This window comes from Ambystoma mexicanum, chromosome 8 (assembly GCF_040938575.1).
Source record: "Ambystoma mexicanum isolate Mex_15411 chromosome 8, UKY_AmexF1_1, whole genome shotgun sequence".
NCBI classification, from domain to species: domain Eukaryota; kingdom Metazoa; phylum Chordata; class Amphibia; order Caudata; family Ambystomatidae; genus Ambystoma; species Ambystoma mexicanum.
The window spans coordinates 340,694,066-340,700,065 of record NC_090929.1 but is presented as its reverse complement, the minus strand read 5'-3'; the positions used below and the strand labels follow the sequence as shown (position 1 = coordinate 340,700,065).

At 46.0% G+C, this 6,000-nt stretch overlaps 1 protein-coding gene across 4 annotated transcripts in view; it reads left to right on the top strand.

Moving 5' to 3' along the window:
- The first annotated feature begins 1,546 nt into the window (after positions 1-1,546).
- The window catches only part of EXD3 (exonuclease 3'-5' domain containing 3), a 3,187,846-nt gene continuing 3,183,392 nt past the window's right edge, over positions 1,547-6,000 (top strand). Inside the window, exon 1 of one of the 4 annotated variants that reach the window (XM_069609782.1) lies at positions 1,547-1,703. The gene's annotated coding sequence lies outside the window, so the exon portion shown is untranslated. The remainder of the gene's footprint in view (positions 1,704-6,000) is intronic. The other 3 variants (XM_069609779.1, XM_069609780.1, XM_069609783.1) reach the window with 3 other exon arrangements.

Sequence of the window (6,000 nt, the reverse complement as noted above, 5' to 3'; positions counted from 1 at the left end):
CATTCCATTGCCATCTCGAACTTCTGTAGCCACAACTGCCATCGTGGGCCGACAGATAATGGGTCAGTGTATGGGTCAAAAGGGTATAGCGCAACGGTTGATCCACCTTGTGGGCGGGCCTGCGGCATGAACAGGTACAGGTTCGCGGCCATTCTGGTAGGTGTGCCAGGCCTGGGGGTGGACGTGCCTGACGCCATGTTGATTGTCAGTGTGCACGTGTGGCAGCCGTACTCTCACCTTGTGGCGCGCTTGGGAGTGTTCTCGGTTTCTCCTGTGTGTGCCCACGTGTTGGGCGTAGTGTCATGCCTTTTTTTTATGCAAACAGCTCCAGCCGTGTGGCACTTCCCGGACGACAGATGAGAGGGGATGAAATTTCCCCCCTCCGTGTTTCCAAAAATGTCGCCCTTGTGAAGGGCTATGGCGACGGCGTCACGTGTGCCGTTTTGTTCGCTTTCCTCGTCACCAGTGTTGAGTCCCTGAAACCGGCGGAGGCGTCGGCGGGAATCAGGGAGAGTGGGCCTGGGCAACAGGGCCACACTGCGCAGCTCCCAAGGGAGCAGTAATCACACGAACACGCTTGTGTGGCTCTCTGGCCCCGGAACTGCCTCCGCGGAGCGGGGATGGGGCTTTTATTGAGACGCCTTGCGTCACCGCGTAGCGGGACACAAGGCGTATATAACAGTGACATGTCCAATTTCGGTACTGCAAGTTCCAGGGAAAACCTTTGTATTGGTTCTTGGAGTTTACATTTTTTTTCAAAAAACATTATTTGAAGAAAATATCCTCTCTTGGTTTCGTGTGTGTATTGTTTTTATGGAAGGCGAATGCCATTCGTCCTATGCAATTTGGGTGGTTATGCATGTCCTTAGACATTCACATTTATTGCATTCCACTGTAAAGTGCAAACTACAAACGTGTTTCTAATGACACCTAGTTTATCTTTTTGGCAGGTGGGCGGGGCGTGTGGGCAGAGCAAATGTGAGGAGTCTTTTGTGACTGTGGGCGGGGCATACATCTCAGGGTTTTTGATTTTCAAATGTAGGCAACTACGGCGAGGGTATAGATCCGTTCCCATATGCACACTTGTTATTTTTCTGTTTCTATGGTTACACAAGTGGGGTTAGAACGACCAAGACCAGCTAGGTGTACTGATACTGCAAGGAGTGTTAATAAACTAGTGCGGGTCGTAAATATACAATTGAATGTGGCGGCCATTTTAAAAATAATAATATCCCCTTTATCCAAGCCTTGTGGTCAAATGTCCAACTCTAAAGTAAATGACATATATTTCGTTGATATACGTCTGCTTAATTTTCTAATACAATATGAAGTCTATCATGGGTTTTTGAAAATACTTAGTATTGTTCACGTTTATTTCTAAAATATTCCTAGTGCTTTCTATAAAAGTAAAAATCGTAATTCTTATTTCCAAAGAAAAATGATATTTCATGGCCTTTCTGAATGCCGTTTATGAACGAAGCGCAATTTTAATCTGGCGTCTCCACTTACACTTCGTTGAAGTAGACGGTTGTGGCGAGAGTTGTCCTTCTTTTGTGGCACTAAATTTAAAGCGGTGGGTGCAATGTTTGGTTCCACACTGTCTGTTGTCCGGGTTGCCCACGCGGACTGCACAGAAGGATCCGTTTAAGTAGTAGGAAGTGTTTTCTGGCCATCGCCTTGCTGCTGTTTTCCAGTTTCGGCAGGTGAGTCTGTGAAAAGCAGGCGGCGTAAATTATATGATGTGAAAGTATTATGATCCTTGGATAAATGCAGGCGTATAGCGTGGGGGTAAAGTGACTGCGCGGGAAGTGATGGCATAGCAGATTCAGGTCTGTGATAAATGCCTGCAGCTGTCAAACCCACCAACACCTTCATAGGGTAAACTGTTTACTTACTATAGGAAAAACGAAACTTCTCACACCATATTGGAAAAACTACCCTGCACTTTAAGAAAAAAATTAAATATTTGGTTATACCCCGCAGGATATCAGTCAGTAGTAACTTTATTTCTGCCGTCCATAAAATTAGTGCAGATTAGTTTCAAGGGGGGTTATATTTATACCTGGGGCCGTATGGGAATTATGGCTAAGTTTGTAGTGTGAATTATGGCTAATTTCGCAGTGGGTGGCAGTAGCATGAGGGGAGTGGGCACTCATTTGTATTGTGCTTCTATGCTCAGGGTGCCATCTGCTATCAATTCCTAGCATTCCATTGACCACCACAGACTCCCCAAATTCTATCCATATAGAGTAGAAGGTGGAACTCCTTTGGTAACATAGCCTAGTGCAACTTAAAAAATGTCCTCCCAAATAACTGATGTGCAGCCCCTTACTTCTCAGAGCCAGTGGGTGCATTTATTCACAAGCACTTTATTCATTTCAATTTTGTTTGAGCCAAGTATAGGAACTTTGTGAAGGAGTAGTATGGGGGCTGGCTGTCCTTGAGGGTTCATACCAAAGTGATGTAACTTAGCCCTTAGAGCCCTTGTTGAGATTGTTGCTCCCCGCTGACGGCTCAACCTTTGGATCAGTGTCTTCATCGCTGCGCATGACGGTCAAGTCCAGGAGATCCATCAAGGGTATTGCTTTAGCTATGACTGGGCTTGCGGTCGTCACTTCAATATCTCTGGTATCGTAAATGACCAGGGGATGCTGGCTATCAGTAGCCATCATTGAACCCGCTGTGACATTGCCCCCATTAAATCCATATCCATTTGGACATCTTCTTTAACAAACTCAGAAATGTTTTTGTTTATTTCATTTGTATAGCACACATACAGCCCGTAGGCATTGAGGCACAGTTAGAGTTTGATCAACATATCTTAAAACAATACAGTGGGTGAAAATAAGTTATCAATTATCTACTTGTGATTAACATACAGTGAGGTGAAGAAGTGTAACAGGGTTAGTTTCCTGGCGGCTAGGAGTAGGGGATTGGGGAGTTATGGGTTAGGAGAAGAGCGTTTTAAGGGCTTTGCGGAAGACACAGTAGGATTCATCTGCCCTCAGGCTGGGGGGAGGCTGTTCCAGAGTTTAGCAGCTAGGTAAGGAAGCTTGAGCCACCTGCTCTGCTTCTTTTCACTTTAGGCATGATTAGACGATCAGTGTAGGGGGTCCTGGTGGATCTTGAGGAGAGCGCTTTGGTCAGAAATGTCAGAGGTAGCTAGCAACAGGCTATTAGTCAGAACATCTGGCTCCTTAGGGGTTGAGTAGGTGCCAGTGTGATCGCTGTCGCCCCCCTCCAACCACACTTTGACAAAGACCACCTCTGGTCAGGCGCAGTTTCATGTGCAAACTTCCTGAGGAGATCTCAGCCATGGCTGTTGTCCCTCGGCACAGGGGCTAGTGGCAGTTACAATGTTACCGTTGAGTCGGTTCTGCCTTGTTTGATTTATGCACTTCCAGTGCCCCTATGTCAGTCTCATGGTCCAGGTGAACAGCACCAGTGAATGATCCTAGGAATTGGTGGATCTCATCAATCAAGATGTTGGCTTCACCAACAGGTTTTGGTGGGCTCATGGACCTATTTTTGACATGACCAGTTTGGGGATTTGCTTTAAGTAATTTTTGCTATCCCTTCAAAATCTTCTGTTTGGAGGTGGCTATGTGCTCCGTGTGCCTGTCATCGATGTGCACTGGCAGTTAACCAGGGGCTCCGGGCAGGGTTATGATGGGCCAGCCCCGTCCAGCCCCTCACCTGCTCCAGTGCTCTTCTTGCACGTACCTCAGCTGCAGCCACTGCCAGCTGCCTTTTTGTAATGTATGCACAGGCCTGTGATGCAGGAACTGGGCCTCTGTCTTTAGGCCCCAAACGCCCTCGATCTTTCCTGTGGGCTTCACTCTGCGGCACTCCCCAGCAGTTGGGGTGGGCGTGGCTAAATCCATCAGCAGGGATGAGAGCGCCCTTTCCCATTATAACTATTGCCGTTTGCAGTGAGACACAAGTAGTGTTATGGGGAGCGGTGCTGGCTGCACTCCCAACCGTCACATTCAATCAATGAGACTCTGAGCCGGGGTTTGCTGTGCTAGAACTGGCCCACAGGGAACCGTGCTACCCTTTTATTGAACAGTCGCATGGAACGCCATGTGACTTAAGTATGACCTCACACGTGCCATCACAGGGATGCTTTTTGCCACTGTGAAACCGATTACACTACAAAACCTTAACCAGCAGGGTGACCCTGAGACTGAAATACATTCACCACAGAGAGGCCTTCACCACTGTGAAGCCACAGGACCCCCAAAAAGGGAAGCCTTAACCACTTGAAGTCACTCACCAATGCAAGGGACTATCAATCCGTGAACTCGCGACTAGTAATCATAACACAGCAAGAACTTTCCACTCAGAAATCCAGCTCTGGTGAATAACCCAGCCAGGGAATAGTTCCACCCTGAGATAGCTCTGCACTGAATCACCTGCCCTGAATAACTTATGGCCACAGGACAGCTTCTGCTCCCAGGGACAGCCCCAGACCCTAGGGATAGACCCCACTCTTGGCATAGACCCCAACCCACAAATGCATAGCACCAGGAAAGACAGACGCACAAGGAGTAACTAAAACAGAATAAACCAATTGGATCAATCCCAAAACGCCACACCAGGTAACCAACCGATACCAAGAGATAACACACTTACCCGTTCACCGCAAAAGATCCCCTTTGCCAGAACAAGACCAAAATCACTATACTTATCGTGCTACCAATCAAACCACCACTCGGACAGCCTTCCAACCTCAAGAACCGGAAGCATATAAGGAGGATAACAGGAAACGCAATGGAAAGATGGGAAACCCACAGAAGCAAAAGCAAAAGAAACAACCTAAACGTGCCTTTCGTCACAAATTGGCATGACACAATGAATCATCAATGTGAACACACAATCCAAGACGCAACCTTGCTGAAGTATTCAACGAAGAAACTGAACTGAACGCACAAATTGATGGAAAAATGAATCAATATCAACTCTATTTCGACAGCCAAAGATCAAACAAACCGCAGAACACTAAAAGATACACTGCATCCTAGTGAACGCCAGATCAATGTCAAAAAGCACAACAGAAATATACGAACTGCTATGCGATGGAGGAACAGATATGCTATTCCTAACTGAAACCTGGCTAGCTCATAACTTCAAAGTAACAGCTTGCGATTTCTTACCCAACAACCTCAAATTTAAACAAGCCAATCAATAAGAAAAAAGAGGTCTCGCCATGGCATACAAGGACCAGCTAAATCTAATAGCACCACCACTTAAACATCCCAAACTACGTATCACTCCTACTGCACTTATCCTTAGACCAACAAACCAACCTATCGTTACTACTTGTCTTCAGGACACTGACATACAACCCTACTTTCACAGACACATTTGAGAACACCAACATCACCATTAAACATGATCAGCAATCATACTGGGAGATTGTGCGTTTTCTTCTTCAAACCAGATATTGCAATCACCCAACAAATCAGCTAGCAACAATGCATCAACAGCAACTGGCAAAAGGAGCGACGCACGGTAGGCCACATCCTAGATGCAATCTTTTGCAACAAAAACCTGGTCACGCACCACCAATGCAAATCCTCTGGAATCCTCATTATACCCTTTTGTGATCCACGCACCAACACGGATACTAGCTAACCTCCTCAAACAAATTACATTGCTGAATAGAAACTGGAAATCCATTAACAGTGTGGACGTAAACGCCATACTAGACGTCATTCAATGTTCTGGACTCAACTAGCATAGAAGAAAGAACTGACACAATCCAAATATGGATCAAGGAAACATTGGATGACATTGCACCAGAAAAACACCCATCTCTAAAGAAAACAATGGCAATATGGTTCACACACCAACTCAGAACACTGGAAAAAAACGAACAGGAAACTCTAAAAGGAATTGGGGAAACGTTATGAATAAATGACATGCCAAAAACCGATTCAACTATACAAAGCTGAAATACTCAAAGCAAAAAAAGACATTCGACAACAAATGGATCAC